This window comes from Anomaloglossus baeobatrachus, chromosome 8, assembly GCF_048569485.1.
Source record: "Anomaloglossus baeobatrachus isolate aAnoBae1 chromosome 8, aAnoBae1.hap1, whole genome shotgun sequence".
Classification (NCBI taxonomy): domain Eukaryota; kingdom Metazoa; phylum Chordata; class Amphibia; order Anura; family Aromobatidae; genus Anomaloglossus; species Anomaloglossus baeobatrachus.
Window position 1 is genome coordinate 187,576,263 of NC_134360.1, and position 25,106 is coordinate 187,601,368.

The window sequence follows — 25,106 nt, forward strand, 5'->3', positions numbered from 1 at the left end:
GTCTCCCTCGTTGCCACTAATTGGGCCACACACACCCCACTTGACTGGCATCAGTTGACCCCATTTTCAAGATGAAAAAGATGCTTTGCATGAAGCACTCTCAAAAATACGCGTGCCTTTCAGCTCCGCTGGCTGAGCCAGGGGAAGAAAAGTCCTCTGAGAGCCATGACTTGTTCATCTTGGTTCTTTTTTCAAAAGAGAGGGGACTCCAACCACAGTCTCCCTCGTTTCCACTAATTGGGACACACACACCCCACTTGACTGGCATCAGTTGACCCCATTTTCAAGATGAAAAAGATGCTTTGCATGAAGCACTCTCAAAAATACGCGTGCCTTTCAGCTCCCCTGGCTGAGCCAGGGGAAGAAAGGTCTTCTGAGAGCCATCACTTGTTCATCTTGGTTCTTTTTTCAAAAGCGAGGGGACTCCAACCACAGTCTCCCTCGTTTCCACTAATTGGGCCACACACACCCCACTTGACTGGCATCAGTTGACCCCCCTTTTCAAGATGAAAAAGATGCTTTGCATGAAGCACTCTCAAAAATACGCGTGCCTTTCAGCTCCCCTGTCTGAGCCAGGGGAAGAAAAGTCCTCTGAGAGCCATGACTTGTTCATCTTGGTTCTTTTTTCAAAAGCGAGGGGACTCCAACCACAGTCTCCCTCGTTTCCACTAATTGGGCCACACACACCCCACTTGACTGGCATCAGTTGACCCCCATTTTCAAGATGAAAAAGATGCTTTGCATGAAGCACTCTCAAAAATACGCATGCCTTTCAGCTCCCCTGGCTGAGCCAGGGGAAGAAAAGTCCTCTGAGAGCCATGACTTGTTCATCTTGGTTCTTTTTTCAAAAGCGAGGGGACTCCAACCACAGTCTCCCTCGTTTCCACTAATTGGGCCACACACACCCCACTTGACTGGCATCAGTTGACCCCCATTTTCAAGATGAAAAAGATGCTTTGTATGAAGCACTCTCAAAAATACGTGTGCCTTTCAGCTCCCCTGGCTGAGCCAGGAGAAGAAAAGTCCTCTGAGAGCCATGACTTGTTCATCTTGGTTCTTTTTTCAAAAGCGAGGGGACTCCAACCACAGTCTCCCTTGTTTCCACTAATTGGGCCACACACACCCCACTTGACTGGCATCAGTTGACCCCATTTTCAAGATGAAAAAGATGCTTTGCATGAAGCACTCTCAAAAATACACGTGCCTTTCTGCTCCCCTAGCTGAGCCAGGGGAAGAAAAGTCCTCTGAGAGCCATGACTTGTTCATCTTGGTTCTTTTTTCAAAAGCAAGGGGACTCCAACCACAGTCTCCCTCATTTCCACTAATTGGGCCACACACACCCCACTTGACTGGCATCAGTTGACCCCCATTTTCAAGATGAAAAAGATGCTTTGCATGAAGCACTCTCAAAAATACGCGTGCCTTTCAGCTCCCCTGGCTGAGCCAGGGGAAGAAAAGTCCTCTGAGAGCCATGACTTGTTCATCTTGGTTCTTTTTTCAAAAGCGAGGGGACTCCAACCACAGTCTCCCTCGTTTCCACTAATTGGGCCACACACACCCCACTTGACTGGCATCAGTTGACCCCCATTTTCAAGATGAAAAAGATGCTTTGCATGAAGCACTCTCAAAAATATGCGTGCCTTTCAGCTCCCCTGGCTGAGCTAGGGGAAGAAAAGTCCTCTGAGAGCCATGACTTGTTCATCTTGGTTCTTTTTTCAAAAGCGAGGGGACTCCAACCACAGTCTCCCTCGTTTCCACTAATTGGGCCACACACTACCCACTTGACTGGCATCAGTTGACCCCATTTTCAAGATGAAAAAGATGCTTTGCATGAAGCACTCTCAAAAATATGCATGCCTTTCAGCTCCCCTGGCTGAGCCAGGGGAAGAAAAGTCCTCTGAGAGCCATGACTTGTTCCTCTTGGTTCTTTTTTCAAAAGCGAGGGACTCCAACCACAGTCTCCCTCGTTTCCACTAATTGGGCTACACACACCCCACTTGACTGGCATCAGTTGACCCCATTTTCAAGATGAAAAAGATGCTTTGCATGAAGCACTCTCAAAAATATGTGTGCCTTTCAGCAACCCTGGCTGAGCCAGGGGAAGAAAAGTCCTCTGAGAGCCATGACTTGTTCATCTTGGTTCTTTTTTCAAAAGCAAGGGGACTCCAACCACAGTCTCCCTCGTTTCCACTAATTGGGCCACACACACCCCACTTGACTGGCATCAGTTGACCCCCATTTTCAAGATGAAAAAGATGCTTTGCATGAAGGACTCTCAAAAATACGCGTGCCTTTCAGCTCCCCTGGCTGAGCCAGGGGAAGAAAAGTCCTCTGAGAGCCATGACTTGTTCATCTTGGTTCTTTTTTCAAAAGCGAGGGGACTCCAACCACAGTCTCCCTCGTTTCCACTAAATGGGCCACACACACCACACTTGACTGGCATCAGTTGACCCCATTTTCAAGATGAAAAAGATGCTTTGCATGAAGCACTCTCAAAAATACACGTGCCTTTCTGCTCCCCTGGCTGAGCCAGGGGAAGAAAAGTCCTCTGAGAGCCATGACTTGTTCATCTTGGTTCTTTTTTCAAAAGCGAGGGGACTCCAACCACAGTCTCCCTCGTTTCCACTAATTGGGCCACACACACCCCACTTGACTGGCATCAGTTGACCCCCCTTTTCAAGATGAAAAAGATGCTTTGCATGAAGCACTCTTTAAAATCTGCGTGCCTTTCAGCTCCCCTGGCTGAGCTAGGGGAAGAAAAGTCCTCTGAGAGCCATGTCTTGTTCATCTTGGTTCTTTTTTCAAAAGCGAGGGGACTCCAACCACAGTCTCCCTCGTTTCCACTAATTGGGCCACACACTACCCACTTGACTGGCATCAGTTGACCCCATTTTCAAGATGAAAAAGATGCTTTGCATGAAGCACTCTCAAAAATATGCATGCCTTTCAGCTCCCCTGGCTGAGCCAGGGGAAGAAAAGTCCTCTGAGAGCCATGACTTGTTCCTCTTGGTTCTTTTTTCAAAAGCGAGGGACTCCAACCACAGTCTCCCTCGTTTCCACTAATTGGGCCACACACACCCCACTTGACTGGCATCAGTTGACCCCATTTTCAAGATGAAAAAGATACTTTGCATGAAGCACTCTCAAAAATATGTGTGCCTTTCAGCTCCCCTGGCTGAGCCAGGGGAAGGAAAGTCCTCTGAGAGCCATGACTTGTTCATCTTGGTTCTTTTTTCAAAAGCGAGGGGACTCCAACCACAGTCTCCCTCATTTCCACTAATTGGGCCACACACACCCCACTTGACTGGCATCAGTTGACCCCCATTTTCAAGATGAAAAAGATGCTTTGCATGAAGCACTCTCAAAAATACGCGTGCCTTTCAGCTCCCCTGGCTGAGCCAGGGGAAGAAAAGTCCTCTGAGAGCCATGACTTGTTCATCTTGGTTCTTTTTTCAAAAGCGAGGGGACTCCAACCACAGTCTCCCTCGTTTCCACTAATTGGGCCACACACACCCCACTTGACTGGCATCAGTTGACCCCCATTTTCAAGATGAAAAAGATGCTTTGCATGAAGCACTCTCAAAAATATGCGTGCCTTTCAGCTCCCCTGGCTGAGCTAGGGGAAGAAAAGTCCTCTGAGAGCCATGACTTGTTCATCTTGGTTCTTTTTTCAAAAGCGAGGGGACTCCAACCACAGTCTCCCTCGTTTCCACTAATTGGGCCACACACTACCCACTTGACTGGCATCAGTTGACCCCATTTTCAAGATGAAAAAGATGCTTTGCATGAAGCACTCTCAAAAATATGCATGCCTTTCAGCTCCCCTGGCTGAGCCAGGGGAAGAAAAGTCCTCTGAGAGCCATGACTTGTTCCTCTTGGTTCTTTTTTCAAAAGCGAGGGACTCCAACCACAGTCTCCCTCGTTTCCACTAATTGGGCTACACACACCCCACTTGACTGGCATCAGTTGACCCCATTTTCAAGATGAAAAAGATGCTTTGCATGAAGCACTCTCAAAAATATGTGTGCCTTTCAGCAACCCTGGCTGAGCCAGGGGAAGAAAAGTCCTCTGAGAGCCATGACTTGTTCATCTTGGTTCTTTTTTCAAAAGCAAGGGGACTCCAACCACAGTCTCCCTCGTTTCCACTAATTGGGCCACACACACCCCACTTGACTGGCATCAGTTGACCCCCATTTTCAAGATGAAAAAGATGCTTTGCATGAAGGACTCTCAAAAATACGCGTGCCTTTCAGCTCCCCTGGCTGAGCCAGGGGAAGAAAAGTCCTCTGAGAGCCATGACTTGTTCATCTTGGTTCTTTTTTCAAAAGCGAGGGGACTCCAACCACAGTCTCCCTCGTTTCCACTAAATGGGCCACACACACCACACTTGACTGGCATCAGTTGACCCCATTTTCAAGATGAAAAAGATGCTTTGCATGAAGCACTCTCAAAAATACACGTGCCTTTCTGCTCCCCTGGCTGAGCCAGGGGAAGAAAAGTCCTCTGAGAGCCATGACTTGTTCATCTTGGTTCTTTTTTCAAAAGCGAGGGGACTCCAACCACAGTCTCCCTCGTTTCCACTAATTGGGCCACACACACCCCACTTGACTGGCATCAGTTGACCCCCCTTTTCAAGATGAAAAAGATGCTTTGCATGAAGCACTCTTTAAAATCTGCGTGCCTTTCAGCTCCCCTGGCTGAGCTAGGGGAAGAAAAGTCCTCTGAGAGCCATGTCTTGTTCATCTTGGTTCTTTTTTCAAAAGCGAGGGGACTCCAACCACAGTCTCCCTCGTTTCCACTAATTGGGCCACACACTACCCACTTGACTGGCATCAGTTGACCCCATTTTCAAGATGAAAAAGATGCTTTGCATGAAGCACTCTCAAAAATATGCATGCCTTTCAGCTCCCCTGGCTGAGCCAGGGGAAGAAAAGTCCTCTGAGAGCCATGACTTGTTCCTCTTGGTTCTTTTTTCAAAAGCGAGGGACTCCAACCACAGTCTCCCTCGTTTCCACTAATTGGGCCACACACACCCCACTTGACTGGCATCAGTTGACCCCATTTTCAAGATGAAAAAGATACTTTGCATGAAGCACTCTCAAAAATATGTGTGCCTTTCAGCTCCCCTGGCTGAGCCAGGGGAAGGAAAGTCCTCTGAGAGCCATGACTTGTTCATCTTGGTTCTTTTTTCAAAAGCGAGGGGACTCCAACCACAGTCTCCCTCGTTTCAACTAATTGGGCCACACACACCCCACTTGACTGGCATCAGTTGACCCCCATTTTCAAGATGAAAAAGATGCTTTGCATGAAGCACTCTCAAAAATATGCGTGCCTTTCAGCTCCCCTGGCTGAGCTAGGGGAAGAAAAGTCCTCTGAGAGCCATGACTTGTTCATCTTGGTTCTTTTTTCAAAAGCGAGGGGACTCCAAACACAGTCTCCCTCGTTTCCACTAATTGGGCCACACACTACCCACTTGACTGGCATCAGTTGACCCCATTTTCAAGATGAAAAAGATGCTTTGCATGAAGCACTCTCAAAAATATGCATGCCTTTCAGCTCCCCTGGCTGAGCCAGGGGAAGAAAAGTCCTCTGAGAGCCATGACTTGTTCCTCTTGGTTCTTTTTTCAAAAGCGAGGGACTCCAACCACAGTCTCCCTCGTTTCCACTAATTGGGCTACACACACCCCACTTGACTGGCATCAGTTGACCCCATTTTCAAGATGAAAAAGATGCTTTGCATGAAGCACTCTCAAAAATATGTGTGCCTTTCAGCTCCCCTGGCTGAGCCAGGGGAAGAAAAGTCCTCTGAGAGCCATGACTTGTTCATCTTGGTTCTTTTTTCAAAAGCAAGGGGACTCCAACCACAGTCTCCCTCGTTTCCACTAATTGGGCCACACACACCCCACTTGACTGGCATCAGTTGACCCCCATTTTCAAGATGAAAAAGATGCTTTGCATGAAGGACTCTCAAAAATACGCGTGCCTTTCAGCTCCCCTGGCTGAGCCAGGGGAAGAAAAGTCCTCTGAGAGCCATGACTTGTTCATCTTGGTTCTTTTTTCAAAAGCGAGGGGACTCCAACCACAGTCTCCCTCGTTTCCACTAAATGGGCCACACACACCACACTTGACTGGCATCAGTTGACCCCATTTTCAAGATGAAAAAGATGCTTTGCATGAAGCACTCTCAAAAATACACGTGCCTTTCTGCTCCCCTGGCTGAGCCAGGGGAAGAAAAGTCCTCTGAGAGCCATGACTTGTTCATCTTGTTTCTTTTTTCAAAAGCGAGGGGACTCCAACCACAGTCTCCCTCGTTTCCACTAATTGGGCCACACACACCCCACTTGACTGGCATCAGTTGACCCCCCTTTTCAAGATGAAAAAGATGCTTTGCATGAAGCACTCTTTAAAATCTGCGTGCCTTTCAGCTCCCCTGGCTGAGCTAGGGGAAGAAAAGTCCTCTGAGAGCCATGTCTTGTTCATCTTGGTTCTTTTTTCAAAAGCGAGGGGACTCCAACCACAGTCTCCCTCGTTTCCACTAATTGGGCCACACACTACCCACTTGACTGGCATCAGTTGACCCCATTTTCAAGATGAAAAAGATGCTTTGCATGAAGCACTCTCAAAAATATGCATGCCTTTCAGCTCCCCTGGCTGAGCCAGGGGAAGAAAAGTCCTCTGAGAGCCATGACTTGTTCCTCTTGGTTCTTTTTTCAAAAGCGAGGGACTCCAACCACAGTCTCCCTCGTTTCCACTAATTGGGCCACACACACCCCACTTGACTGGCATCAGTTGACCCCATTTTCAAGATGAAAAAGATACTTTGCATGAAGCACTCTCAAAAATATGTGTGCCTTTCAGCTCCCCTGGCTGAGCCAGGGGAAGGAAAGTCCTCTGAGAGCCATGACTTGTTTATCTTGGTTCTTTTTTCAAAAGTGAGGGGACTCCAACCACAGTCTCCCTCGTTTCCACTAATTGGGCCACACACACCCCACTTGACTGGCATCAGTTGACCCCTTTTTCAAGATGAAAAAGATGCTTTGCATGAAGCACTCTCAAAAATACGCGTGTCTTTCTGCTCCCCTGGCTGAGCCAGGGGAAGAAAAGTCCTCTGAGAGCCATGACTTGTTCATCTTGGTTCTTTTTTCAAAAGCGAGGGGACTCCAACCACAGTCTCCCTCGTTTCCACTAATTGGGCCAAACACACCCCACTTGACTGGCATCAGTTGACCCCATTTTCAAGATGAAAAAGATGCTTTACATGAAGCACTCTCAAAAATATGCGTGCCTTTCAGCTCCCCTGGCTGAGCCAGGGGAAGAAAAGTCCTCTAAGAGCCATGTCTTGTTCATCTTGGTTCTTTTTTCAAAAGCGAGGGGACTCCAACCACAGTCTCCCTCGTTTCCACTAATTGGGCCACACACACCCCACTTGACTGGCATCAGTTGACCCCATTTTCAAGATGAAAAAGATGCTTTGCATGAAGCACTCTCAAAAATATGCATGCCTTTCAGCTCCCCTGGCTGAGCCAGGGGAAGAAAAGTCCTCTGAGAGCCATGACTTGTTCATCTTGGTTCTTTTTTCAAAAGCGAGGGGACTCCAACCACAGTCTCCCTCGTTTCCACTAATTGGGCCACACACACCCCACTTGACTGGCATCAGTTGACCCCATTTTCAAGATGAAAAAGATGCTTTGCATGAAGCACTCTCAAAAATACGCGTGCCTTTCAGCTCCCCTGGCTGAGCCAGGGGAAGAAAAGTCCTCTGAGAGCCATGACTTGTTCATCTTGGTTCTTTTTTCAAAAGCGAGGGGACTCCAACCACAGTCTCCCTCGTTTCCACTAATTGGGCCACACACACCCCACTTGACTGGCATCAGTTGACCCCATTTTCAAGATGAAAAAGATGCATGAAGCACTCTCAAAAATACGCGTGCCTTTCAGCTCCCCTGTCTGAGCCAGGGGAAGAAAAGTCCTCTGAGAGCCATGACTTGTTCATCTTGGTTCTTTTTTCAAAAGCGAGGGGACTCCAACCACAGTCTCCCTCGTTTCCACTAATTGGGCCACACACACCCCACTTGACTGGCATCAGTTGACCCCATTTTCAAGATGAAAAAGATGCTTTGCATGAAGCACTCTCAAAAATACGTGTGCCTTTCAGCTCCCCTGGCTGAGCCAGGGGAAGAAAAGTCCTCTGAGAGCCATGACTTGTTCATCTTGGTTCTTTTTTCAAAAGCGAGGGGACTCCAACCACAGTCTCCCTCGTTTCCACTAATTGGGCCACACACACCCCACTTGACTGGCATCAGTTGACCCCATTTTCAAGATGAAAAAGATGCTTTGCATGAAGCACTCTCAAAAATATTCGTGCCTTTCAGCTCCCCTGGCTGAGCCAGGGGAAGAAAAGTCCTCTGAGAGCCATGACTTGTTCATCTTGGTTCTTTTTTCAAAAGCGAGGGGACTCCAACCACAGTCTCCCTCGTTTCCACTAATTGGGCCACACACACCCCACTAGACTGGCATCAGTTGACCCCATTTTCAAGATGAAAAAGATGCTTTGCATGAAGCACTCTCAAAAATATCCGTGCCTTTCAGCTCCCCTGGCTGAGCCAGGGGAAGAAAAGTCCTCTAAGAGCCATGTCTTGTTCATCTTGGTTCTTTTTTCAAAAGCGAGGGGACTCCAACCACAGTCTCCCTTGTTTCCACTAATTGGGCCACACACACCCCACTTGACTGGCATCAGTTGACCCCATTTTCAAGATGAAAAAGATGCTTTGCATGAAGCACTCTCAAAAATATGCATGCCTTTCAGCTCCCCTGGCTGAGCCAGGGGAAGAAAAGTCCTCTGAGAGCCATGACTTGTTCATCTTGGTTCTTTTTTCAAAAGCGAGGGGACTCCAACCACAGTCTCCCTCGTTTCCACTAATTGGGCCACACACACCCCACTTGACTGGCATCAGTTGACCCCATTTTCAAGATGAAAAAGATGCTTTGCATGAAGCACTCTCAAAAATACGCGTGCCTTTCAGCTCCCCTGGCTGAGCCAGGGGAAGAAAAGTCCTCTGAGAGCCATGACTTGTTCATCTTGGTTCTTTTTTCAAAAGCGAGGGGACTCCAACCACAGTCTCCCTCGTTTCCACTAATTGGGCCACACACACCCCACTTGACTGGCATCAGTTGACCCCATTTTCAAGATGAAAAAGATGCATGAAGCACTCTCAAAAATACGCGTGCCTTTCAGCTCCCCTGTCTGAGCCAGGGGAAGAAAAGTCCTCTGAGAGCCATGACTTGTTCATCTTGGTTCTTTTTTCAAAAGCGAGGTGACTCCAACCACAGTCTCCCTCGTTTCCACTAATTGGGCCACACACACCCCACTTGACTGGCATCAGTTGACCCCATTTTCAAGATGAAAAAGATGCTTTGCATGAAGCACTCTCAAAAATACGCGTGCCTTTCAGCTCCCCTGGCTGAGCCAGGGGAAGAAAAGTCCTCTGAGAGCCATGACTTGTTCATCTTGGTTCTTTTTTCAAAAGCGAGGGGACTCCAACCACAGTCTCCCTCGTTTCCACTAATTGGGCCACACACACCCCACTTGACTGGCATCAGTTGACCCCATTTTCAAGATGAAAAAGATGCTTTGCATGAAGCACTCTCAAAAATACGCGTGCCTTTCAGCTCCCCTGGCTGAGCCAGGGGAAGAAAAGTCCTCTGAGAGCCATGACTTGTTCATCTTGGTTCTTTTTTCAAAAGCGAGAGGACTCCAACCACAGTCTCCCTCGTTTCCACTAATTGGGCCACACACACCCCACTTGACTGGCATCAGTTGACCCCATTTTCAAGATGAAAAAGATGCTTTGCATGAAGCACTCTCAAAAATACGCGTGCCTTTCAGCTCCCCTGGCTGAGCCAGGGGAAGAAAAGTCCTCTGAGAGCCATGACTTGTTCATCTTGGTTCTTTTTTCAAAAGCGAGGGACTCCAACCACAGTCTCCCTCGTTTCCACTAATTGGGCTACACACACCCCACTTGACTGGCATCAGTTGACCCCATTTTCAAGATGAAAAAGATGCTTTGCATGAAGCACTCTCAAAAATATGTGTGCCTTTCAGCTCCCCTGGCTGAGCCAGGGGAAGAAAAGTCCTCTGAGAGCCATGACTTGTTCATCTTGGTTCTTTTTTCAAAAGCAAGGGGACTCCAACCACAGTCTCCCTCGTTTCCACTAATTGGGCCACACACACCCCACTTGACTGGCATCAGTTGACCCCCATTTTCAAGATGAAAAAGATGCTTTGCATGAAGGACTCTCAAAAATACGCGTGCCTTTCAGCTCCCCTGGCTGAGCCAGGGGAAGAAAAGTCCTCTGAGAGCCATGACTTGTTCATCTTGGTTCTTTTTTCAAAAGCGAGGGGACTCCAACCACAGTCTCCCTCGTTTCCACTAAATGGGCCACACACACCACACTTGACTGGCATCAGTTGACCCCATTTTCAAGATGAAAAAGATGCTTTGCATGAAGCACTCTCAAAAATACACGTGCCTTTCTGCTCCCCTGGCTGAGCCAGGGGAAGAAAAGTCCTCTGAGAGCCATGACTTGTTCATCTTGGTTCTTTTTTCAAAAGCGAGGGGACTCCAACCACAGTCTCCCTCATTTCCACTAATTGGGCCACACACACCCCACTTGACTGGCATCAGTTGACCCCCCTTTTCAAGATGAAAAAGATGCTTTGCATGAAGCACTCTTTAAAATCTGCGTGCCTTTCAGCTCCCCTGGCTGAGCTAGGGGAAGAAAAGTCCTCTGAGAGCCATGTCTTGTTCATCTTGGTTCTTTTTTCAAAAGCGAGGGGACTCCAACCACAGTCTCCCTCGTTTCCACTAATTGGGCCACACACTACCCACTTGACTGGCATCAGTTGACCCCATTTTCAAGATGAAAAAGATGCTTTGCATGAAGCACTCTCAAAAATATGCATGCCTTTCAGCTCCCCTGGCTGAGCCAGGGGAAGAAAAGTCCTCTGAGAGCCATGACTTGTTCCTCTTGGTTCTTTTTTCAAAAGCGAGGGACTCCAACCACAGTCTCCCTCGTTTCCACTAATTGGGCCACACACACCCCACTTGACTGGCATCAGTTGACCCCATTTTCAAGATGAAAAAGATACTTTGCATGAAGCACTCTCAAAAATATGTGTGCCTTTCAGCTCCCCTGGCTGAGCCAGGGGAAGGAAAGTCCTCTGAGAGCCATGACTTGTTTATCTTGGTTCTTTTTTCAAAAGTGAGGGGACTCCAACCACAGTCTCCCTCGTTTCCACTAATTGGGCCACACACACCCCACTTGACTGGCATCAGTTGACCCCTTTTTCAAGATGAAAAAGATGCTTTGCATGAAGCACTCTCAAAAATACGTGTGCCTTTCTGCTCCCCTGGCTGAGCCAGGGGAAGAAAAGTCCTCTGAGAGCCATGACTTGTTCATCTTGGTTCTTTTTTCAAAAGCGAGGGGACTCCAACCACAGTCTCCCTCGTTTCCACTAATTGGGCCAAACACACCCCACTTGACTGGCATCAGTTGACCCCATTTTCAAGATGAAAAAGATGCTTTACATGAAGCACTCTCAAAAATATGCGTGCCTTTCAGCTCCCCTGGCTGAGCCAGGGGAAGAAAAGTCCTCTAAGAGCCATGTCTTGTTCATCTTGGTTCTTTTTTCAAAAGCGAGGGGACTCCAACCACAGTCTCCCTCGTTTCCACTAATTGGGCCACACACACCCCACTTGACTGGCATCAGTTGACCCCATTTTCAAGATGAAAAAGATGCTTTGCATGAAGCACTCTCAAAAATATGCATGCCTTTCAGCTCCCCTGGCTGAGCCAGGGGAAGAAAAGTCCTCTGAGAGCCATGACTTGTTCATCTTGGTTCTTTTTTCAAAAGCGAGGGGACTCCAACCACAGTCTCCCTCGTTTCCACTAATTGGGCCACACACACCCCACTTGACTGGCATCAGTTGACCCCATTTTCAAGATGAAAAAGATGCTTTGCATGAAGCACTCTCAAAAATACGCGTGCCTTTCAGCTCCCCTGGCTGAGCCAGGGGAAGAAAAGTCCTCTGAGAGCCATGACTTGTTCATCTTGGTTCTTTTTTCAAAAGCGAGGGGACTCCAACCACAGTCTCCCTCGTTTCCACTAATTGGGCCACACACACCCCACTTGACTGGCATCAGTTGACCCCATTTTCAAGATGAAAAAGATGCATGAAGCACTCTCAAAAATACGCGTGCCTTTCAGCTCCCCTGTCTGAGCCAGGGGAAGAAAAGTCCTCTGAGAGCCATGACTTGTTCATCTTGGTTCTTTTTTCAAAAGCGAGGGGACTCCAACCACAGTCTCCCTCGTTTCCACTAATTGGGCCACACACACCCCACTTGACTGGCATCAGTTGACCCCATTTTCAAGATGAAAAAGATGCTTTGCATGAAGCACTCTCAAAAATACGTGTGCCTTTCAGCTCCCCTGGCTGAGCCAGGGGAAGAAAAGTCCTCTGAGAGCCATGACTTGTTCATCTTGGTTCTTTTTTCAAAAGCGAGGGGACTCCAACCACAGTCTCCCTCGTTTCCACTAATTGGGCCACACACACCCCACTTGACTGGCATCAGTTGACCCCATTTTCAAGATGAAAAAGATGCTTTGCATGAAGCACTCTCAAAAATATTCGTGCCTTTCAGCTCCCCTGGCTGAGCCAGGGGAAGAAAAGTCCTCTGAGAGCCATGACTTGTTCATCTTGGTTCTTTTTTCAAAAGCGAGGGGACTCCAACCACAGTCTCCCTCGTTTCCACTAATTGGGCCACACACACCCCACTAGACTGGCATCAGTTGACCCCATTTTCAAGATGAAAAAGATGCTTTGCATGAAGCACTCTCAAAAATATCCGTGCCTTTCAGCTCCCCTGGCTGAGCCAGGGGAAGAAAAGTCCTCTAAGAGCCATGTCTTGTTCATCTTGGTTCTTTTTTCAAAAGCGAGGGGACTCCAACCACAGTCTCCCTTGTTTCCACTAATTGGGCCACACACACCCCACTTGACTGGCATCAGTTGACCCCATTTTCAAGATGAAAAAGATGCTTTGCATGAAGCACTCTCAAAAATATGCATGCCTTTCAGCTCCCCTGGCTGAGCCAGGGGAAGAAAAGTCCTCTGAGAGCCATGACTTGTTCATCTTGGTTCTTTTTTCAAAAGCGAGGGGACTCCAACCACAGTCTCCCTCGTTTCCACTAATTGGGCCACACACACCCCACTTGACTGGCATCAGTTGACCCCATTTTCAAGATGAAAAAGATGCTTTGCATGAAGCACTCTCAAAAATACGCGTGCCTTTCAGCTCCCCTGGCTGAGCCAGGGGAAGAAAAGTCCTCTGAGAGCCATGACTTGTTCATCTTGGTTCTTTTTTCAAAAGCGAGGGGACTCCAACCACAGTCTCCCTCGTTTCCACTAATTGGGCCACACACACCCCACTTGACTGGCATCAGTTGACCCCATTTTCAAGATGAAAAAGATGCATGAAGCACTCTCAAAAATACGCGTGCCTTTCAGCTCCCCTGTCTGAGCCAGGGGAAGAAAAGTCCTCTGAGAGCCATGACTTGTTCATCTTGGTTCTTTTTTCAAAAGCGAGGGGACTCCAACCACAGTCTCCCTCGTTTCCACTAATTGGGCCACACACACCCCACTTGACTGGCATCAGTTGACCCCATTTTCAAGATGAAAAAGATGCTTTGCATGAAGCACTCTCAAAAATACGCGTGCCTTTCAGCTCCCCTGGCTGAGCCAGGGGAAGAAAAGTCCTCTGAGAGCCATGACTTGTTCATCTTGGTTCTTTTTTCAAAAGCGAGGGGACTCCAACCACAGTCTCCCTCGTTTCCACTAATTGGGCCACACACACCCCACTTGACTGGCATCAGTTGACCCCATTTTCAAGATGAAAAAGATGCTTTGCATGAAGCACTCTCAAAAATACGCGTGCCTTTCAGCTCCCCTGGCTGAGCCAGGGGAAGAAAAGTCCTCTGAGAGCCATGACTTGTTCATCTTGGTTCTTTTTTCAAAAGCGAGGGGACTCCAACCACAGTCTCCCTCGTTTCCACTAATTGGGCCACACACACCCCACTTGACTGGCATCAGTTGACCCCATTTTCAAGATGAAAAAGATGCATGAAGCACTCTCAAAAATATGCGTGCCTTTCAGCTCCCCTGTCTGAGCCAGGGGAAGAAAAGTCCTCTGAGAGCCATGACTTGTTCATCTTGGTTCTTTTTTCAAAAGCGAGGGGACTCCAACCACAGTCTCCCTCGTTTCCACTAATTGGGCCACACACACCCCACTTGACTGGCATCAGTTGACCCCATTTTCAAGATGAAAAAGATGCTTTGCATGAAGCACTCTCAAAAATACGTGTGCCTTTCAGCTCCCCTGGCTGAGCCAGGGGAAGAAAAGTCCTCTGAGAGCCATGACTTGTTCATCTTGGTTCTTTTTTCAAAAGCGAGGGGACTCCAACCACAGTCTCCCTCGTTTCCACTAATTGGGCCACACACACCCCACTTGACTGGCATCAGTTGACCCCATTTTCAAGATGAAAAAGATGCTTTGCATGAAGCACTCTCAAAAATATTCGTGCCTTTCAGCTCCCCTGGCTGAGCCAGGGGAAGAAAAGTCCTCTGAGAGCCATGACTTGTTCATCTTGGTTCTTTTTTCAAAAGCGAGGGGACTCCAACCACAGTCTCCCTCGTTTCCACTAATTGGGCCACACACACCCCACTAGACTGGCATCAGTTGACCCCATTTTCAAGATGAAAAAGATGCTTTGCATGAAGCACTCTCAAAAATATCCGTGCCTTTCAGCTCCCCTGGCTGAGCCAGGGGAAGAAAAGTCCTCTAAGAGCCATGTCTTGTTCATCTTGGTTCTTTTTTCAAAAGCGAGGGGACTCCAACCACAGTCTCCCTCGTTTCCACTAATTGGGCCACACACCCCCCACTTGACTGGCATCAGTTGACCCCATTTTCAAGATGAAAAAGATGCTTTGCATGAAGCACTCTCAAAAATATGCATGCCTTTCAGCTCCCCTGGCTGAGCCAGGGGAAGAAAAGTCCTCTGAGAGCCATGACTTGTTCATCTTGGTTCTTTTTTCAAAAGCGAGGGGACTCCAACCACAGTGTCCCTCGTTTCCACTAATTGGGCCACACACACCCCACTTGACTGGCATCAGTTGACCCCATTTTCAAGATGAAAAAGATGCTTTGCATGAAGCACTCTCAAAAATACGCGTGCCTTTCAGCTCCCCTGGCTGAGCCAGGGGAAGAAAAGTCCTCTGAGAGCAATGACTTGTTCATCTTGGTTCTTTTTTCAAAAGCGAGGGGACTCCAACCACAGTCTCCCTCGTTTCCACTAATTGGGCCACACACACCCCACTTGACTGGCATCAGTTGACCCCATTTTCAAGATGAAAAAGATGCATGAAGCACTCTCAAAAATACGCGTGCCTTTCAGCTCCCCTGTCTGAGCCAGGGGAAGAAAAGTCCTCTGAGAGCCATGACTTGTTCATCTTGGTTCTTTTTTCAAAAGCGAGGGGACTCCAACCACAGTCTCCCTCGTTTCCACTAATTGGGCCACACACCCCCCACTTGACTGGCATCAGTTGACCCCATTTTCAAGATGAAAAAGATGCTTTGCATGAAGCACTCTCAAAAATATGCATGCCTTTCAGCTCCCCTGGCTGAGCCAGGGGAAGAAAAGTCCTCTGAGAGCCATGACTTGTTCATCTTGGTTCTTTTTTCAAAAGCGAGGGGACTCCAACCACAGTGTCCCTCGTTTCCACTAATTGGGCCACACACACCCCACTTGACTGGCATCAGTTGACCCCATTTTCAAGATGAAAAAGATGCTTTGCATGAAGCACTCTCAAAAATACGCGTGCCTTTCAGCTCCCCTGGCTGAGCCAGGGGAAGAAAAGTCCTCTGAGAGCCATGACTTGTTCATCTTGGTTCTTTTTTCAAAAGCGAGGGGACTCCAACCACAGTCTCCCTCGTTTCCACTAATTGGGCCACACACACCCCACTTGACTGGCATCAGTTGACCCCATTTTCAAGATGAAAAAGATGCATGAAGCACTCTCAAAAATACGCGTGCCTTTCAGCTCCCCTGTCTGAGCCAGGGGAAGAAAAGTCCTCTGAGAGCCATGACTTGTTCATCTTGGTTCTTTTTTCAAAAGCGAGGGGACTCCAACCACAGTCTCCCTCGTTTCCACTAATTGGGCCACACACACCCCACTTGACTGGCATCAGTTGACCCCATTTTCAAGATGAAAAAGATGCTTTGCATGAAGCACTCTCAAAAATACGCGTGCCTTTCAGCTCCCCTGGCTGAGCCAGGGGAAGAAAAGTCCTCTGAGAGCCATGACTTGTTCATCTTGGTTCTTTTTTCAAAAGCGAGGGGACTCCAACCACAGTCTCCCTCGTTTCCACTAATTGGGCCACACACACCCCACTTGACTGGCATCAGTTGACCCCATTTTCAAGATGAAAAAGATGCTTTGCATGAAGCACTCTCAAAAATACGCGTGCCTTTCAGCTCCCCTGGCTGAGCCAGGGGAAGAAAAGTCCTCTGAGAGCCATGACTTGTTCATCTTGGTTCTTTTTTCAAAAGCGAGGGGACTCCAACCACAGTCTCCCTCGTTTCCACTAATTGGGCCACACACACCCCACTTGACTGGCATCAGTTGACCCCATTTTCAAGATGAAAAAGATGCTTTGCATGAAGCACTCTCAAAAATACGCGTGCCTTTCAGCTCCCCTGGCTGAGCCAGGGGAAGAAAAGTCCTCTGAGAGCCATGACTTGTTCATCTTGGTTCTTTTTTCAAAAGCGAGGGACTCCAACCACAGTCTCCCTCGTTTCCACTAATTGGGCTACACACACCCCACTTGACTGGCATCAGTTGACCCCATTTTCAAGATGAAAAAGATGCTTTGCATGAAGCACTCTCAAAAATATGTGTGCCTTTCAGCTCCCCTGGCTGAGCCAGGGGAAGAAAAGTCCTCTGAGAGCCATGACTTGTTCATCTTGGTTCTTTTTTCAAAAGCAAGGGGACTCCAACCACAGTCTCCCTCGTTTCCACTAATTGGGCCACACACACCCCACTTGACTGGCATCAGTTGACCCCCATTTTCAAGATGAAAAAGATGCTTTGCATGAAGGACTCTCAAAAATACGCGTGCCTTTCAGCTCCCCTGGCTGAGCCAGGGGAAGAAAAGTCCTCTGAGAGCCATGACTTGTTCATCTTGGTTCTTTTTTCAAAAGCGAGGGGACTCCAACCACAGTCTCCCTCATTTCCACTAATTGGGCCACACACACCCCACTTGACTGGCATCAGTTGACCCCCCTTTTCAAGATGAAAAAGATGCTTTGCATGAAGCACTCTTTAAAATCTGCGTGCCTTTCAGCTCCCCTGGCTGAGCTAGGGGAAGAAAAGTCCTCTGAGAGCCATGTCTTGTTCATCTTGGTTCTTTTTTCAAAAGCGAGGGGACTCCAACCACAGTCTCCCTCGTTTCCACTAATTGGGCCACACACTACCCACTTGACTGGCATCAGTTGACCCCATTTTCAAGATGAAAAAGATGCTTTGCATGAAGCACTCTCAAAAATATGCATGCCTTTCAGCTCCCCTGGCTGAGCCAGGGGAAGAAAAGTCCTCTGAGAGCCATGACTTGTTCCTCTTGGTTCTTTTTTCAAAAGCGAGGGACTCCAACCACAGTCTCCCTCGTTTCCACTAATTGGGCCACACACACCCCACTTGACTGGCATCAGTTGACCCCATTTTCAAGATGAAAAAGATACTTTGCATGAAGCACTCTCAAAAATATGTGTGCCTTTCAGCTCCCCTGGCTGAGCCAGGGGAAGGAAAGTCCTCTGAGAGCCATGACTTGTTTATCTTGGTTCTTTTTTCAAAAGTGAGGGGACTCCAACCACAGTCTCCCTCGTTTCCACTAATTGGGCCACACACACCCCACTTGACTGGCATCAGTTGACCCCTTTTTCAAGATGAAAAAGATGCTTTGCATGAAGCACTCTCAAAAATACGTGTGCCTTTCTGCTCCCCTGGCTGAGCCAGGGGAAGAAAAGTCCTCTGAGAGCCATGACTTGTTCATCTTGGTTCTTTTTTCAAAAGCGAGGGGACTCCAACCACAGTCTCCCTCGTTTCCACTAATTGGGCCAAACACACCCCACTTGACTGGCATCAGTTGACCCCATTTTCAAGATGAAAAAGATGCTTTACATGAAGCACTCTCAAAAATATGCGTGCCTTTCAGCTCCCCTGGCTGAGCCAGGGGAAGAAAAGTCCTCTAAGAGCCATGTCTTGTTCATCTTGGTTCTTTTTTCAAAAGCGAGGGGACTCCAACCACAGTCTCCCTCGTTTCCACTAATTGGGCCACACACACCCCACTTGACTGGCATCAGTTGACCCCATTTTCAAGATGAAAAAGATGCTTTGCATGAAGCACTCTCAAAAATATGCATGCCTTTCAGCTCCCCTGGCTGAGCCAGGGGAAGAAAAGTCCTCTGAGAGCCATGACTTGTTCATCTTGGTTCTTTTTTCAAAAGCGAGGGGACTCCAACCACAGTCTCCCTCGTTTCCACTAATTGGGCCACACACACCCCACTTGACTGGCATCAGTTGACCCCATTTTCAAGATGAAAAAGATGCTTTGCATGAAGCACTCTCAAAAATACGCGTGCCTTTCAGCTCCCCTGGCTGAGCCAGGGGAAGAAAAGTCCTCTGAGAGCCATGACTTGTTCATCTTGGTTCTTTTTTCAAAAGCGAGGGGACTCCAACCACAGTCTCCCTCGTTTCCACTAATTGGGCCACACACACCCCACTTGACTGGCATCAGTTGACCCCATTTTCAAGATGAAAAAGATGCATGAAGCACTCTCAAAAATACGCGTGCCTTTCAGCTCCCCTGTCTGAGCCAGGGGAAGAAAAGTCCTCTGAGAGCCATGACTTGTTCATCTTGGTTCTTTTTTCAAAAGCGAGGGGACTCCAACCACAGTCTCCCTCGTTTCCACTAATTGGGCCACACACACCCCACTTGACTGGCATCAGTTGACCCCATTTTCAAGATGAAAAAGATGCTTTGCATGAAGCACTCTCAAAAATACGTGTGCCTTTCAGCTCCCCTGGCTGAGCCAGGGGAAGAAAAGTCCTCTGAGAGCCATGACTTGTTCATCTTGGTTCTTTTTTCAAAAGCGAGGGGACTCCAACCACAGTCTCCCTCGTTTCCACTAATTGGGCCACACACACCCCACTTGACTGGCATCAGTTGACCCCATTTTCAAGATGAAAAAGATGCTTTGCATGAAGCACTCTCAAAAATATTCGTGCCTTTCAGCTCCCCTGGCTGAGCCAGGGGAAGAAAAGTCCTCTGAGAGCCATGACTTGTTCATCTTGGTTCTTTTTTCAAAAGCGAGGGGACTCCAACCACAGTCTCCCTCGTTTCCACTAATTGGGCCACACACACCCCACTAGACTGGCATCAGTTGACCCCATTTTCAAGATGAAAAAGATGCTTTGCATGAAGCACTCTCAAAAATATCCGTGCCTTTCAGCTCCCCTGGCTGAGCCAGGGGAAGAAAAGTCCTCTAAGAGCCATGTCTTGTTCATCTTGGTTCTTTTTTCAAAAGCGAGGGGACTCCAACCACAGTCTCCCTTGTTTCCACTAATTGGGCCACACACACCCCACTTGACTGGCATCAGTTGACCCCATTTTCAAGATGAAAAAGATGCTTTGCATGAAGCACTCTCAAAAATATGCATGCCTTTCAGCTCCCCTGGCTGAGCCAGGGGAAGAAAAGTCCTCTGAGAGCCATGACTTGTTCATCTTGGTTCTTTTTTCAAAAGCGAGGGGACTCCAACCACAGTCTCCCTCGTTTCCACTAATTGGGCCACACACACCCCACTTGACTGGCATCAGTTGACCCCATTTTCAAGATGAAAAAGATGCTTTGCATGAAGCACTCTCAAAAATACGCGTGCCTTTCAGCTCCCCTGGCTGAGCCAGGGGAAGAAAAGTCCTCTGAGAGCCATGACTTGTTCATCTTGGTTCTTTTTTCAAAAGCGAGGGGACTCCAACCACAGTCTCCCTCGTTTCCACTAATTGGGCCACACACACCCCACTTGACTGGCATCAGTTGACCCCATTTTCAAGATGAAAAAGATGCATGAAGCACTCTCAAAAATACGCGTGCCTTTCAGCTCCCCTGTCTGAGCCAGGGGAAGAAAAGTCCTCTGAGAGCCATGACTTGTTCATCTTGGTTCTTTTTTCAAAAGCGAGGGGACTCCAACCACAGTCTCCCTCGTTTCCACTAATTGGGCCACACACACCCCACTTGACTGGCATCAGTTGACCCCATTTTCAAGATGAAAAAGATGCTTTGCATGAAGCACTCTCAAAAATACGCGTGCCTTTCAGCTCCCCTGGCTGAGCCAGGGGAAGAAAAGTCCTCTGAGAGCCATGACTTGTTCATCTTGGTTCTTTTTTCAAAAGCGAGGGGACTCCAACCACAGTCTCCCTCGTTTCCACTAATTGGGCCACACACACCCCACTTGACTGGCATCAGTTGACCCCATTTTCAAGATGAAAAAGATGCTTTGCATGAAGCACTCTCAAAAATACGCGTGCCTTTCAGCTCCCCTGGCTGAGCCAGGGGAAGAAAAGTCCTCTGAGAGCCATGACTTGTTCATCTTGGTTCTTTTTTCAAAAGCGAGGGGACTCCAACCACAGTCTCCCTCGTTTCCACTAATTGGGCCACACACACCCCACTTGACTGGCATCAGTTGACCCCATTTTCAAGATGAAAAAGATGCATGAAGCACTCTCAAAAATATGCGTGCCTTTCAGCTCCCCTGTCTGAGCCAGGGGAAGAAAAGTCCTCTGAGAGCCATGACTTGTTCATCTTGGTTCTTTTTTCAAAAGCGAGGGGACTCCAACCACAGTCTCCCTCGTTTCCACTAATTGGGCCACACACACCCCACTTGACTGGCATCAGTTGACCCCATTTTCAAGATGAAAAAGATGCTTTGCATGAAGCACTCTCAAAAATACGTGTGCCTTTCAGCTCCCCTGGCTGAGCCAGGGGAAGAAAAGTCCTCTGAGAGCCATGACTTGTTCATCTTGGTTCTTTTTTCAAAAGCGAGGGGACTCCAACCACAGTCTCCCTCGTTTCCACTAATTGGGCCACACACACCCCACTTGACTGGCATCAGTTGACCCCATTTTCAAGATGAAAAAGATGCTTTGCATGAAGCACTCTCAAAAATATTCGTGCCTTTCAGCTCCCCTGGCTGAGCCAGGGGAAGAAAAGTCCTCTGAGAGCCATGACTTGTTCATCTTGGTTCTTTTTTCAAAAGCGAGGGGACTCCAACCACAGTCTCCCTCGTTTCCACTAATTGGGCCACACACACCCCACTAGACTGGCATCAGTTGACCCCATTTTCAAGATGAAAAAGATGCTTTGCATGAAGCACTCTCAAAAATATCCGTGCCTTTCAGCTCCCCTGGCTGAGCCAGGGGAAGAAAAGTCCTCTAAGAGCCATGTCTTGTTCATCTTGGTTCTTTTTTCAAAAGCGAGGGGACTCCAACCACAGTCTCCCTCGTTTCCACTAATTGGGCCACACACCCCCCACTTGACTGGCATCAGTTGACCCCATTTTCAAGATGAAAAAGATGCATGAAGCACTCTCAAAAATACGCGTGCCTTTCAGCTCCCCTGTCTGAGCCAGGGGAAGAAAAGTCCTCTGAGAGCCATGACTTGTTCATCTTGGTTCTTTTTTCAAAAGCGAGGGGACTCCAACCACAGTCTCCCTCGTTTCCACTAATTGGGCCACACACACCCCACTTGACTGGCATCAGTTGACCCCATTTTCAAGATGAAAAAGATGCTTTGCATGAAGCACTCTCAAAAATACGTGTGCCTTTCAGCTCCCCTGGCTGAGCCAGGGGAAGAAAAGTCCTCTGAGAGCCATGACTTGTTCATCTTGGTTCTTTTTTCAAAAGCGAGGGGACTCCAACCACAGTCTCCCTCGTTTCCACTAATTGGGCCACACACACCCCACTTGACTGGCATCAGTTGACCCCATTTTCAAGATGAAAAAGATGCTTTGCATGAAGCACTCTCAAAAATATTCGTGCCTTTCAGCTCCCCTGGCTGAGCCAGGGGAAGAAAAGTCCTCTGAGAGCCATGACTTGTTCATCTTGGTTCTTTTTTCAAAAGCGAGGGGACTCCAACCACAGTCTCCCTCGTTTCCACTAATTGGGCCACACACACCCCACTTGACTGGCATCAGTTGACCCCATTTTCAAGATGAAAAAGATGCTTTGCATGAAGCACTCTCAAAAATACGCGTGCCTTTCAGCTCCCCTGGCTGAGCCAGGGGAAGAAAAGTCCTCTGAGAGCCATGACTTGTTCATCTTGGTTCTTTTTTCAAAAGCGAGGGGACTCCAACCACAGTCTCCCTCGTTTCCACTAATTGGGCCACACACACCCCACTTGACTGGCATCAGTTGACCCCATTTTCAAGATGAAAAAGATGCATGAAGCACTCTCAAAAATACGCGTGCCTTTCAGCTCCCCTGTCTGAGCCAGGGGAAGAAAAGTCCTCTGAGAGCCATGACTTGTTCATCTTGGTTCTTTTTTCAAAAGCGAGGGGACTCCAACCACAGTCTCCCTCGTTTCCACTAATTGGGCCACACACACCCCACTTGACTGGCATCAGTTGACCCCATTTTCAAGATGAAAAAGATGCTTTGCATGAAGCACTCTCAAAAATACGCGTGCCTTTCAGCTCCCCTGGCTGAGCCAGGGGAAGAAAAGTCCTCTGAGAGCCATGACTTGTTCATCTTGGTTCTTTTTTCAAAAGCGAGGGGACTCCAACCACAGTCTCCCTCGTTTCCACTAATTGGGCCACACACACCCCACTTGACTGGCATCAGTTGACCCCATTTTCAAGATGAAAAAGATGCTTTGCATGAAGCACTCTCAAAAATACGCGTGCCTTTCAGCTCCCCTGGCTGAGCCAGGGGAAGAAAAGTCCTCTGAGAGCCATGACTTGTTCATCTTGGTTCTTTTTTCAAAAGCGAGGGGACTCCAACCACAGTCTCCCTCGTTTCCACTAATTGGGCCACACACACCCCACTTGACTGGCATCAGTTGACCCCATTTTCAAGATGAAAAAGATGCATGAAGCACTCTCAAAAATATGCGTGCCTTTCAGCTCCCCTGTCTGAGCCAGGGGAAGAAAAGTCCTCTGAGAGCCATGACTTGTTCATCTTGGTTCTTTTTTCAAAAGCGAGGGGACTCCAACCACAGTCTCCCTCGTTTCCACTAATTGGGCCACACACACCCCACTTGACTGGCATCAGTTGACCCCATTTTCAAGATGAAAAAGATGCTTTGCATGAAGCACTCTCAAAAATACGTGTGCCTTTCAGCTCCCCTGGCTGAGCCAGGGGAAGAAAAGTCCTCTGAGAGCCATGACTTGTTCATCTTGGTTCTTTTTTCAAAAGCGAGGGGACTCCAACCACAGTCTCCCTCGTTTCCACTAATTGGGCCACACACACCCCACTTGACTGGCATCAGTTGACCCCATTTTCAAGATGAAAAAGATGCTTTGCATGAAGCACTCTCAAAAATATTCGTGCCTTTCAGCTCCCCTGGCTGAGCCAGGGGAAGAAAAGTCCTCTGAGAGCCATGACTTGTTCATCTTGGTTCTTTTTTCAAAACCGAGGGGACTCCAACCACAGTCTCCCTCGTTTCCACTAATTGGGCCACACACACCCCACTAGACTGGCATCAGTTGACCCCATTTTCAAGATGAAAAAGATGCTTTGCATGAAGCACTCTCAAAAATATCCGTGCCTTTCAGCTCCCCTGGCTGAGCCAGGGGAAGAAAAGTCCTCTAAGAGCCATGTCTTGTTCATCTTGGTTCTTTTTTCAAAAGCGAGGGGACTCCAACCACAGTCTCCCTCGTTTCCACTAATTGGGCCACACACCCCCCACTTGACTGGCATCAGTTGACCCCATTTTCAAGATGAAAAAGATGCTGTGCATGAAGCACTCTCAAAAATATGCATGCCTTTCAGCTCCCCTGGCTGAGCCAGGGGAAGAAAAGTCCTCTGAGAGCCATGACTTGTTCATCTTGGTTCTTTTTTCAAAAGCGAGGGGACTCCAACCACAGTGTCCCTCGTTTCCACTAATTGGGCCACACACACCCCACTTGACTGGCATCAGTTGACCCCATTTTCAAGATGAAAAAGATGCTTTGCATGAAGCACTCTCAAAAATACGCGTGCCTTTCAGCTCCCCTGGCTGAGCCAGGGGAAGAAAAGTCCTCTGAGAGCCATGACTTGTTCATCTTGGTTCTTTTTTCAAAAGCGAGGGGACTCCAACCACAGTCTCCCTCGTTTCCACTAATTGGGCCACACACACCCCACTTGACTGGCATCAGTTGACCCCATTTTCAAGATGAAAAAGATGCATGAAGCACTCTCAAAAATACGCGTGCCTTTCAGCTCCCCTGTCTGAGCCAGGGGAAGAAAAGTCCTCTGAGAGCCATGACTTGTTCATCTTGGTTCTTTTTTCAAAAGCGAGGGGACTCCAACCACAGTCTCCCTCGTTTCCACTAATTGGGCCACACACCCCCCACTTGACTGGCATCAGTTGACCCCATTTTCAAGATGAAAAAGATGCTTTGCATGAAGCACTCTCAAAAATATGCATGCCTTTCAGCTCCCCTGGCTGAGCCAGGGGAAGAAAAGTCCTCTGAGAGCCATGACTTGTTCATCTTGGTTCTTTTTTCAAAAGCGAGGGGACTCCAACCACAGTGTCCCTCGTTTCCACTAATTGGGCCACACACACCCCACTTGACTGGCATCAGTTGACCCCATTTTCAAGATGAAAAAGATGCTTTGCATGAAGCACTCTCAAAAATACGCGTGCCTTTCAGCTCCCCTGGCTGAGCCAGGGGAAGAAAAGTCCTCTGAGAGCCATGACTTGTTCATCTTGGTTCTTTTTTCAAAAGCGAGGGGACTCCAAC